This window comes from Tenrec ecaudatus, unplaced genomic scaffold (genome assembly GCF_050624435.1).
Source record: "Tenrec ecaudatus isolate mTenEca1 unplaced genomic scaffold, mTenEca1.hap1 Scaffold_721, whole genome shotgun sequence".
Lineage (NCBI taxonomy): Eukaryota > Metazoa > Chordata > Mammalia > Afrosoricida > Tenrecidae > Tenrec > Tenrec ecaudatus.
The window spans coordinates 28,840-40,986 of record NW_027459616.1 but is presented as its reverse complement, the minus strand read 5'-3'; the positions used below and the strand labels follow the sequence as shown (position 1 = coordinate 40,986).

At 37.8% G+C, this 12,147-nt stretch overlaps 1 pseudogene; it reads right to left on the bottom strand.

Annotated features, from left to right (window-relative positions):
- Nucleotides 1-4,935: 4,935 nt before the first annotated feature.
- On the bottom strand, nucleotides 4,936-5,945 carry LOC142436865 (ribosome biogenesis protein BRX1 homolog pseudogene; annotated as a pseudogene).
- Between the last annotated feature and the right edge of the window lie 6,202 nt (nucleotides 5,946-12,147).

Here is a 12,147-nt window from a genome sequence, read left to right as displayed (position 1 = left end):
GATTTCCTTCTCTGAGTTGGAGCTGACTTCACAGCACTGGTGGCAACAGTAATTGAAGTACAAGATGAGCAGAGGTAGGATAATGACCAGACGTCTTCAAGGAAGACCAACTAATATGACTATTATTCAAATGTACACTTTGGCCACTAATGCCAAAGATGAGGGACTTAAAGAGTTTGACCGTGTTCTGCATTCTCAATTTGATGAGATGTGCTATCAAGATGTATTGTCAATTACTAGTGGTTAGAAATTTGGATAAAAAGATGATTTTGAGTTTGGAAAAGATGGCTGTGGTGATGGAAACAATGTTGGAGATCATATGATAGAATTTTGTAATACCAGTGATACATTTTGAGTCAAATGGGGTCAAACCTGTCCTCCTGCATCAGCATCTATAATACTCTATGCACGGACATTGCCAGTGGATAAGACAGCCCAGAGGGATACTGCGTGGTTTAAAACCGGAACAGATGTGGTTGGGGTTTTGTTATTTCCGTATACTTTTTCAAACTCTATGCTCAACATACAATTTTTGAAAATTGAACTATATGGATGAGAACCTGAAATCAAAATCGCCAGTTCCAACTCTTTGCTACATAAATCCGAACAAAACACTGCCTCGTCTTGCACCATGCTCATAATTGTTCTTACACTTGAACCTGCTGTTGCAGCCACTGTGTTGATCCATCTTGAGCAAGGCCTTCTTTTTCACTGGCCCTCTACTTTAGGAGACGGGCTGTTCTCTGGGAACTGGTCTCTCCTGACAACTTGTCTAACGTACTTGAGACAAAGTTTAATCATCCTTGCCTCTAAGGAGAGTTCTGGCTCTACTTCTTCCATGATAAATCTCTTTGTTCTTTTGCCACTTTCAATCTTTGCCAGCATCATAATTCATATCCAATGTTTATTCTTTGGTCTTCCTTATTGAACACCAAACTTTCACTATTATATGAGATGACTGAAAATATGACATGAGTCAGGCGCACCTTAGTCCACAAAGTAACACCCTTGCTTTGCAACACTTTAAAGAGGTTTTGTGCAGCAGATTGACCTAATGCACGTGTCCTTTGATTTCTTAATTGCTGTTTCCATGAGCATTGTTTGCAGATTCAAGCAAGATAAAATTCTAGACAACCTTTTCTTTATTTATCATGATGCTACCTATTGGTCCCATCATGAGGAGTTTGGTCTTCTTCACATTGAATTGTAATCCCTACTGAAGGCTGACTTGATCTTCATCAGCAAGTGCTCCTCACTTTCAGCAAGCAAAGTGGTGTCATCTGTACATCACAGATTGTTAATAAGCCACCGCCTTCTTCCTGTAATCCAGCTCCTCTGATGATTTGCTTAGCATACAAATTGAGTAAATATGGCTGGTGGACACAACCCCAATGCACATCTATCCTCACTTTTAGTTATGCGGTATTCTCTTGATCTGTTTGTAAAAGAGCTCCTTGATCCAGGTACAAGTTCCACAGGCGCATGACAAAGTGCTCTGGAATTCCTATTCTTTTTAAGTCTATCCTTAGTTTGTTGAGATCTAAATAGTTGAACGCCTTTCCATAGTCAATAAAACGCAAGTAAACATCTTTTTGGAAATCTCTCATTTCATCCAAGATTCATCTGATATCAGCAATGATATTACTCGTTACATGCTCTCTTCCAAGTTGGACCTGAAGCTCCCTGTTGATATTCTGCTGCAACTGTTGTTGGACGATATTCAGCAAAATTTTACTTGTATGTTATATCAATGATCTGGTTCTATAATATGAGCATGTCGCCTTTCTTTGGAATGGGTACAAATATGGATCTCTTCCAGTCAGTTGACCAAGTAGCTGTTTACTAAATTTCCTGGCATAGACCAGTGAGTGCTTCTATGCTTCGTGAGCTTGTTGAAACATTTTAATTGCTATTCTATTGACTATCCTGGAGCCTTGTTTTTGGTTAAGGCTCTCAGTGTAGCTTGAACTTCTTTCTCTAGTAACTTTGATTCTTGTTTATATGCTACCTCTTGAAATGGTTGCGTGTCAACTAGTTCTTTTTGGTACAGCGACTGTATCACTCAATATTTTGGCCATAGAATCTTTTAGAATTTCATCTTGAGGCTTGATTTTTTTTCTTGAGTTCTTTCCATTTAAGATATGCTGAATGTGTTATTCATTTTGTATATTTCATTATAATATTTTACTTTGTCTTCTCAATCTGCCATTTGAAATGTTCTGTTTAACTCTTTGACTTTCTAAGCCCCGCCCCCATTTGCTTTAGCTACTCTAGGATTAAGAGCAAATTTCAGAGTCTCTTCTGACATTCACTTTGATCTTTTCTTCTTTCCTATGCTTTTAATGATCTTTTGCTTTCTTCATGAATGATGTTGTTTTCTTTTATTTTTTTGAAGTTGACAAAGATGTTTTTACTTGACTCCACAATCAACACCCATGGAAGCAGTAGTCAAGAAGTCAACTACAATATTGCTTTGCGCAAATCTGCTGCAGAAGTCCTCTTTACATGTTAAACGAAATAAGTAAATCACCTTGAGGACTAAAGTGCTCCTGACTCACAAAGTCATTATATTTTCATTGATTTATACCCAGCTGAAAATCAGGCAATGAAGAAAACTCAGAGCAGAATTCCTGGCTTTGAATTATAGTGTTGGTGAAGCATATTGAGCGTAATATGCAGTCCTATAAGAACCCTCGGATCTCTTTTGGAGGAAGTCCAGTCAGAATACTCCTTGGATGTGCGAGTGACAAGGCTTCACCTCCCATACTTTGGTTATATCATCAGGGGTGAGCAGTCTTTGGAAACGAACACCATGCTTGGTAAAGAATAGTGCAATGAAAGAGCACAAACCCTCCAGGAGATAGATAGGCACGATGATGAATGATGTTCTTGATGTTGTCTCAGCAACTCAGGTCTCATCGTTCATGTTGTGTTCAATGTATCAAATCTGTCCTTGCGATATTCTCAGGTGGGATCTACTCAAGTCCTATTTTGGCTCTGGTGGACTTGTTTAATTTCTGCTTCACAGTCAAATTACATATAAACAAATGATGTCCTGTTTTACAGTCATTCCCTGGTCTGGCTTACCTGCTAATATTGAGCTTCCTCCTTGTTTCTTCTTACAGATGGAATCAATTTTGTTTCCTACATATTCCATATGGAGAAGTCTATGTGGACAGTCACTTTTTATATTGAACAATGGTATTTGCTTTGAAAAAAATATATTTGCATTGGTCTTGCAAAAGTCTCTAATGCAATCTCTAGCATCATTTCTATACTGTTCCTTCTTCTCGGCTTCTAACTTTTGTGATCCAATTTCCAATAATAATCAATGCATCTTGATTGCATAATTAACCAAGTTCAGAATGAAGAGTTGGTAGAAATCTTTAATTTCTGCATCAGTAGCATTAGTGATTGGTGTATAAATTTGAATAATAATTATCATAAATATTTGTGTATAAGTGGAGTTTTTCGGCACATTTTAATGCCATTTTTGTGGTAAAATTAGGTGCCTCGGCTGATATTCGGGTCAGCTTATACTGAAGTATATATAGTATATTGACTTATTAACTTGCATTTGGATAGATATTATGCTATCACAAACAGCAGTGAAATGTCCTTTTTGACAATAAATCAGACACCATTCCTCTTGAATCTATCATTCCCAGCATCATAATTCATAAGATTTTTTCATTCAAAATGGCTAATACCAGTCCATTTCAGCTCACTAAAGCCTAGACCATCAATCTTTATGTGTTTCCTTTCATTTTTCACAACTTCTGAATTTCCTAGCGTCGTAGTCTATGCATTCCAAGTTCTGATGATGACCAATGGCATTTGCGGTGCTTCCTTCTCATTTTGGGTCAGAGCCCATCAGCAAGTCCAAGTCCCAAAGGCTTTGCTCCTGTAAGCCTTTTCTCCATCCGTGTCATGATGACCCACCCTGCTTTGAGAAGCCAGGGCCTCATGACCCTGCATTGGCACCACACCGAGGCTGCATCACTGGGATGACTCATAGAAGTGATTGTGAATGCAGCCTGACCCTGGCAGTGTTTCCGTCTTCTGTCCATAATGTTTCCATGCGCTGGAACCAATGTGATGTCCCCTAGCACTAATCTGAGTCTTTGATATTCCAGAGAGTTGTGACTCTTTTCAGCATTTATTCACTTCCTTCTTTTCCTTCTTATGTAAATGACGCGGCTATTTCAGCCTACTGGCCTAGAAGAAGTTGTGGAGGTGGTGCACACCATGGGATGGGTACCATCTTTTCCTTACCCAAAAACACCTCTCCCTATTCCTTTTGAGGACCTTCCAGCTGATGACAGTCTGCTGCTGCTGTACAACACTTCGGAAAGCCCCCAACGGGAGTTAGACGTGGCCCGGGAGATCTCTTCTCCCCTTCACTCTTTTGGTCTCATCAAACCAGACCCATGCTTTTCTGTTCGCTTTGTTTTTATGTCTAGACAATGCAAACAGTACCTCCAGGAACCCAGTTTATTATGATTGGAATGTTGTCACCACTAAGAACGTAAGGCTTTGGGGTTACTTTTGAATATTCTGAATAGAATATTTTTAACTTTTTTATTAAAAATTACTGTGAATTAGGTGAAGGTTTACAGAGATGGTCATAGTTTTACATACAATGAGTCATACACCTTATGATTAAAATAATCCACTCCAATCCCCTCAGTATTTCATCATGTATCCCATATCCCCTGTTCAGACTCAGAGCTGAAGCTTTCGTGGGGATCCCACCTGATCTTTCCAAGAGGTTAACCTGTTTGTTTGTTTTTGAGTTGTGATACCATTTTATTTAGAAACATACCGACACCATTAAATCCATACAAAATGATTCTGGTATTTCATTTTTTTTCTTTAAAATTGCATGAGTTACACAGCTCTGGATAATGGAAATATTAACACTCTGAATGTAAATTAAATACAAAACAACTGGACTCCTTTCGCACCCCCACTGCTCATCTTCTGTGGCATTTTTCGTTGCCTTTTGTAGATCTTTTTCTTCCTGGTTTTCAATCCCACCCGGGGCTCTGATTTCACCCACTCAATTTTGATGGACTTTTCCTCGGCTGGGGGTTGAGCACATCTGCAGGGGACCATGGGCAGCTCAGTCGTGGGCTCTTTCTTTCTCCGTTTCTGCACCTCCTCCCTTGCTGTCGTGCTTTGTATTTTGCAGCTGTGATGGATTTCTTGATACGGCTGCGTGTTTGGTGACTGAATAGGGTTTTCCTATGAAGTTGGTGCTCTGAGCCTTCCCTGGAAAATCTGGATAAAGTTTAAGACAAAACGTTCCCTATCTCTACCAGAGCAGCATCTTCCTCTATAATCTGGAAATTCTGCACCCATAACCGATTATCCACAATGCTGAAAGCAAACACATGATTCATAAAGGGCTGACAAGGAGGTCAGCTGGGGCGACAGTGGGGCATCCAGAAGATCTGAATTTAGCAGTCTTTTAACAAAGTATCCTGTGGGATTCATCCAATACAGGGTCAAGACACAAAAGGGGCCGAGAAACCTGCAAACAGCTTCCAGTCAACTTGAGTTCAGCTAGGGTATGATTATTCTGAACAAGGAATTTAGCAGATGGTCCGTGAGGTGAATTTGAAAGCCACATATAAAGATGCTGCTTTTTCTTGGCCTCAAAATAGATGCACTTATTAGTTTTTCATTTAGTAGGCCTCATTAATCACGAATAACTTATCTTTATGATCTATTTTAGTATCTGCTTTTGAATGAGGCATCACCATTCTTAAATCTTGCATTAAGCATCTTGTTCTGAAATTTACTCCTCTGGAAGAATAGATGAGAACTTGATCCTTATTCTTCCACTTGCCCTTGCTGACAGGGCCTGGGATATGGTCTATGTATTCCTCTTGTGCCTCCTTTGCAGTGTCATGCTGCTTAGCCGGTGATGGGACATCTTTTTGGTTCCATTTTCATGTCTTGGCTTGGATGACCAGGTTTCCATGCCATCTAATATGATCTTTTTAATGCTTTTGAATTATGTTCCACATTTTCCACTCGTCATGTTCATGACATCCTACTGTGATGCTGCTCAGAGCAGTTGATAGTGGTCAACAAACATGCACCATCTACGTGTTTTGGTCTTAGAATGTTTACATGATCCATTAGTCCATCAGATGAATTATTTCTGTGTTTTTATTTTTATCACTCTTTTTTTGTTTTGAATTTGGTTCAATGTAAACACATTGTTCACAATTAAGATGCTGGAATCGTTCTGAGTTAGGAGGCACCACTTCTATTAAAGAGTTCAAGGGCGGTGGACAATTGGAGTACAACTAGAGAGTCAAAGTGAGGGCAGATGGTTATGATCTTGTTTTAATCCCTAACCTAACCCTAACCCTAACCCTCACCCTCATCCTAGCCCTAACACAACTCTAATTGGCTATGATCTTATAACCAGAGGTTGGAATTGGATTTGTGTGTTGTAACAAAGATTGGTTTTGTGTATGTGTATGTATGTATGTAATAATTTTCAGTTATACCGAGCTAGACTCTAAGACAGAATTTTGAATATTATAATATTCCGTTATAATAAAGAGAACCACCATTATTTTCTAATGAAATAAAAATAATTTCTGAGTTGCTCATCTGCTACCTGAGAGAAATTCTAGGAAGGAGGTATTAAGAACCATAGTCCTATCATCTTCCTTACCAGAACACTAACTTCCAAGGGGAAGGCCTAGCTCAAGTTCAAGGGGGAACACCTATATCAAAGTCTTTTTTTTCTTATTTCTAAGACATACTTTATCAGCATATATCTAGGTTCCCCCCTTATTTTCTTGATTCTATTACCAAAATAATACCTTCAGTCAATCTTCTTTCCCGCTGTCTCATATAAATCTGTTTTCTTCCACAGAGTCTCTTTTAATAACACCTATCATTCTATAATTTATACATTTTGCTTGTGTACTTTGCTTATTATCTGTCTCCCTCATGAAACTGCAAGCTTGATTAAAGCAGGGAGTTTCATCTGTTGTGTTTACTACCGTTTCTCCATGGTTTTGAACAATGATGGCACACGGTAGATGCCTACTAAATATTTGTTGAAAACATCCCTTAATGAACCATGATGTCTGATGTTCAACTTAAAGCTGCTTTCTGTTCTTTTGAAACCTTCAATAACTTTTTTTTGCACACACAGCTTGAGGAATGAAGGCAGAAACGCAGGATAAAACTACAGGGTGAGCGTTATCTAGAAGGAATGTAGGCAACCTCAATCTAGTTCTTAGGAGGTAAGGCAACTGGGGTTTGGAATTTCCTGAGCACCTGGCTTGGGATTCAAATAATTTTATTTGAGTATTAATTTTAATTATTGAGTATTAATTTTAATAAAATTCAAATAATTTTATTTGAGTATTAAAAATATATTTGAGTATTAAAATATATTCCAATTGGGTAGGGCAGTGGAGTGCGTATGTAGCACAATGATATTGCAAGAAAGTCTTGGGTAAAGAGAAAAAAATATTTTTAAAATATTCAATAAAAAGCAAAACTGTTAATAAGTTAAGTGAAATTCACAGGAAAAAAGGAAGCAAAATGAGTTTCGTTTAAGGGAAGAGACATATTATATCACTACTTGTGTCATTCTCAATATTACTGTGTGATAGTTTCTCAAAACTGGGGTGATTGGCATGATTGAAATAACTCACCTGAGTCTGAATCGAGGCTTCATTGATTACTATTTAGCTACCTATTTACTTTTTGACTACTATCTACTTTGTTTTCTATTTTGCCTTCAGAAGTGTACTGCCTGCTGTTTGGAGCCTTCTGACATTCCTGGAACATTTAGAACCTGAATAGCCAACAATGGAGGAGTCAAGGATGCTATTTGCAACAAAATGTGTGTTTGCCAGAGTGGTCTTGCTGGAGTATTTGAGCAGCATGCCTCAGCACGGTTATCCAGGGAGATGTTTCAGAGGATCACTTTCTAGGTTGGAGGGTGGATTAGCTAACCTTGCACTGTTCAATTTGCTGTTTTCCTATACATAATCCCTAATCCTGCCATCGCGCTCACCTTCTTCTTACCCCACTTTTCTATATAACTGTTCATCTCTCTCTCAGAATGTCAGAACATTGAGTTTCTTTTCCTGGGCTCTCTATTTCCCTTTTGACCTCTTAGTTTTACTCTGAATAGAGGATTGGAATTTTATTCTATGGCTCTTCCTTGATGATGTTCTGTGTGCACTTCACTGATATATGAGAAACACAAAACTTCAGCATAAAATTTCCTAGTTTGTGAGTCAACAGTGAAGGATAGGTACATAATGCAGCAACTTTTAGATACATAAAAACACTATTATTATTTCATACTGCTTGGTAACGTTATTCTCTTGTATACATTTTCAAAATTTAACTTTTGAGATGTGTTTTCTTCCCCAGTCAATGCAATACCTTTTCTGTTTTGTCACCTAATTTTTCAATCACTGACTTCCAGCTGATAATAGAAGAGAATGAATAATACCCCAGGTGTGTGCTAGATTCTGTGTTTGTATTGCAATAGTAGAAACTACTTGTACATAACGATAGTAGACCATTTCTCTAAACTGAGGGTTATTTAAGTTATTTGTATTTGTGATGTGACACATCTGCAGTATACCTCTGTAACAAGGAAATACTGAATTTATTGTAAAATTTCTTGATGAGGTATAGTATAATTCAATTTTGGTGTAAGTGCATACAATAGTTTATTCCTGTAAGTGATACAGAGAAAATATCTAAATATTGAGTAAATCCTTGTAATTTTTATGTTCACCGCTTTGTCAAAAAGATGTTATCTTCCCAGCAGCATCATGTTATCAAAGATGCAAACTTTAAATCAACAGTTGTTACACCTCCAGCAAGTCATGAATGTTTTCTGATTTATAGCAATCATTCTTTTTATATCTTTTCTCAGTCAAGCTGGGGCATTACAGTTATTTTCATGTAAAAGATCAAACACTGTGGCTTACTGGTTCAAATAATCCACACCCAGTACTTTTAAAATTAATTGGCTATTGAAATAAATGTGACTTGAGGGCTCTTTTGATTAATAACATAAATATTGTTAACAAATACAAGGTAGAGACATTTACATAAGAATAAAATAGAAGATAACATAGACATAATGAAAAGAATCCTTTTTATGATTTATATTATAATGATATGCCAATAAAATATGACCATAAAAGCTGAAGAAATTTGTGGTATTTCAGGAGAGAAATATTACAGTTTTGTTTTTTGTTGGTTTTACATTCTCTTTTTTAAAAATCCACTTTGCCTAAATCAAACAAAGAAGGTTACCTTTTGGTGAATTTGCATAAATAATACTTTGAAGTTACAAACTACAGTACGCTAAAACTGACCTTATAGATCATAAAATTGTTTGCCCAAATTAATAATAATTAATCTGTTTCGATTTATAGTAAATTACAAGTGTAAATTACATACTGTATGAAAATATTTTCTATACAGCAGCTAACAGTTCTGGAAAGAACTTTTTGGAGCTAAATACTATTGCGTACTGATGATTCTGACTTACAGAGTCATGTGAGAGTAAAACTGTGCCACCCTCCTGGGCTGTAACCTTTATGGGAACAGAACAGCTGGTCTTTTCTTCTACGGAGCCTCTGGTGGGCTGAACCACCGAGCTTTCAGTTAGCAGCAGAGATCAGACTACTTTACCATGATAGCATCGGGGTTCCTAAGCACTATTATTGGTTCTATGTCATTGATGAGAAAAGTGAAATGCAGTGTCTGGGCCAGGGTCCAAGTCCTAGGTTGTTAAAACCTAGGTTTTTAAATACAGAATTAAAAAACAGGATTTTGACTCATCTGAAGGAATAATTGAACAAACATAACCCTTAAACATTTTATTATACTGGCTTTGACTACAGTGTCTTAGAAAAAACTGGGAGAGTCTGATTGAAATGAAAAGAAAAGAGCTTTTATTGAGAGAGGCGTCAATTTACAGAGGATTCTTAACTGAGACAAGGGGGAGACAATTCACAGTGTTTATATATGGAGTTTTAATAAAAATTCAACAATTGGTAGATATTTAAGTAATAGTTACAAAATTGGGTGATAGTGTATCTGATTGGAAGATTATACACAGTTTCTAAAGTGTTTTTTTTTTGTTGTTGCTGTTTTTTTCTTTTTACAAAGTGATCATTGCATTGGGTACATTTGGCCTTCAATCATGAGAACTTCCCCTGCCTGCATGGCTGCAGGGTGGACATACATAATTCTAAAGTTTCTTTTGGGTAAGCATCTTTTCTGAGAAGTGTTTTGGACATTGCTTCCTAAGCGGCAAACAAAACTTTTCAGTAAGTAATGGAGAATTAAGATCTGAAGTTGCTTACTGAGTGATTTTCTCAAGATAGAATAGAAATTACAGGAATGAAACACTTCCTTCCTGGTGCAGAGGTTATATTTGATTTGAAACAGAATTGTTAGCCTTGACCTTACCAGAGTCACCCTCCTACATTAAGAACCCTAAATTAATTAGAGTTGCTCTCCTCCAGCAGGGAAGCACGTTTGCCAAACCCACACCAAGAACCGACCGGCCGAAGAAGCCAATGTAGAAATGGCCATGTTTTTTACCAGGGAGACCTAAAAATGTGGTTTAATTATACTCAAGAAGAAGAAGCAAAAATTACAGGTAGAGGGATAACAGTTCTAGTTATTTTCCAAACTAATTTTAGCTTGCTTGTGGAGTCCTATGCACATTGCAATTGTGCTTAACATTCTCTCCAAGGCCACTTATTGTCAACAATCAAGAATCACACTTTGGACACATTTCTCGGGCTCGAATAAGACAACTTCATAACGTGGTTACGTTCTTGATAGAAGTGCTTTCTCAACACATTGATTGGTTTATTTTATTTATCAAACACACTAGTAACGTAGTAACTGTGTGCTAGCTACTGTTGTAGGAACTTTGACATATTCGATTTTTGAGATAAATTCTATTATTGTCTCATTTTATGATTAAGATGACTGAAGCATAGCTTAAATAACTTGCTCCCATAAAACGTAACCGGTGAATGGTAGAGATTGGACAGAAAACGGGTTGCATTCACAATCTGTACTCTTAACCACACTACATTAGGATTCTCTGTATCACCCCACTATTGCTACATTGTTGCATTTGGCAAACCACCTCCAAACGTCACGATTCAGCACAAGGATGCTCTCTTCTTGTTTACAGATCTTCCGTTTCAGTCAGGTTTACATGACTTCAGACGGGCGCAGCTGATGGCTCTGCTTTCAGTTCTAATCCAGGCTCCTCACCAGACTCTCAGCTAGGGCCCAGTCTATTCCATATGTGTGTGCAGAGAGGTTCACGCCCACGAGGAGCAGAAACAAGGGCAAGCTCTTCTCAGGTAGATCACCAGAGGACCAAGCTAAACTTAATAAGTACATTAACTCGCCTTTAGAGTGAGGCATGTATTAGCTAACACGACTTTACGCTAGTGAATTAGAGACATTCTCACTCTACATTTGTTTAATACAAGAAGAGCTTGTTGCTCCGCAGCACGCCATATGAGCAGACTTCCTCAAGCGTATTTGTGGATTCAGCTAGGCCTCCATGTATCCTGGCTATTCCTTCCTCTAGCAATCAGACATTGTTCCGTCATAAGGGAAGGTACAGAAAGAATGGGATTTGGCCCTGACGGTAGCATCCTTTAATTCTCTGTATTACATTGGCTAGAACTCAGACACATCGTTCCTAACTCTGAGGGAGAAAGGAAAATGAACTAGAGTTTGTGCTCCAAGAGGGTATTGGGTTTAGTTAGCATCTAGCCAATTTTGAACATGCAAAACGAATCACGTGATTATACAACAATGAGCAGATATCTGTCTACACTTGTTCTTCATGCTATAGCAGCATTAAGTGCATTAGAGAGGTACCTTAAATCCCTTACTAAAATGAAGACAGAATATTAGCATAAAATCAAATCTTTAGGATAATAAATTCAACAAACTACTAGGGGTTTTTTGTTGGTAGTTGGGTGGGCAGGGTGGTCTTATAAAAGTAAGAAGTCACCAGCCACCTCTTTGAATTCCTAGTTCACACTATCATGTAAAAATGAACTTGGAGTATGAAAATCCATAGTTTGCACC